Raw genomic sequence first — 560 nt, 5'->3', positions numbered from 1 at the left:
CGGGAGGGGGAAGGCACCAGCCCCACTTGCCTAGAAGGTCTGAGCCCTGTTGGGACTGTAGCAGTAGATCCAACGATGAATGCAGCAGTTGAAAGCGTCCCAACTACACGTGTGCCCATGTGAGTCCCCACCACTACCAGGAGCATCACCTACCTGTCCCACTGGGGCTCTCACTGCAGCCAAAAATAGATTACACCCCAGGCAGGGGACTCACCCATCACCCAGAGCTGGAGACCTGATCGGAGAACCAGGAGAGCAGCACTTCTCCTCTGGCTGAGGGTAAATCGGCCCCTCCATCCTACCCCCCGCCCTGGCTTTCTCTGTTCAGTGCAGCCCCCTGGTTGGGAACAGCCACCTCCTCCCTCATCCATGGAGCAAAGTCACCCTAAATACCCACCCTGTGCCCTCGCCCCCCATTTCCAGTACTGGTATCCCCCATTTGTCTTACCAGAAGGGGAGCACACAGCTCCTCAGACCACAGCAAGACACCACAAAAACCTGACAAAAGCCAAGAAGGGGGTAAGACAGATCCACTGCAGAGCAAATTATTCACCATGAGA

Source organism: Nestor notabilis, unplaced genomic scaffold, assembly GCF_000696875.1.
Source record: "Nestor notabilis isolate BGI_N333 unplaced genomic scaffold, ASM69687v1 scaffold17202, whole genome shotgun sequence".
Lineage (NCBI taxonomy): Eukaryota > Metazoa > Chordata > Aves > Psittaciformes > Psittacidae > Nestor > Nestor notabilis.
This window is presented reverse-complemented; position numbering follows the sequence as displayed.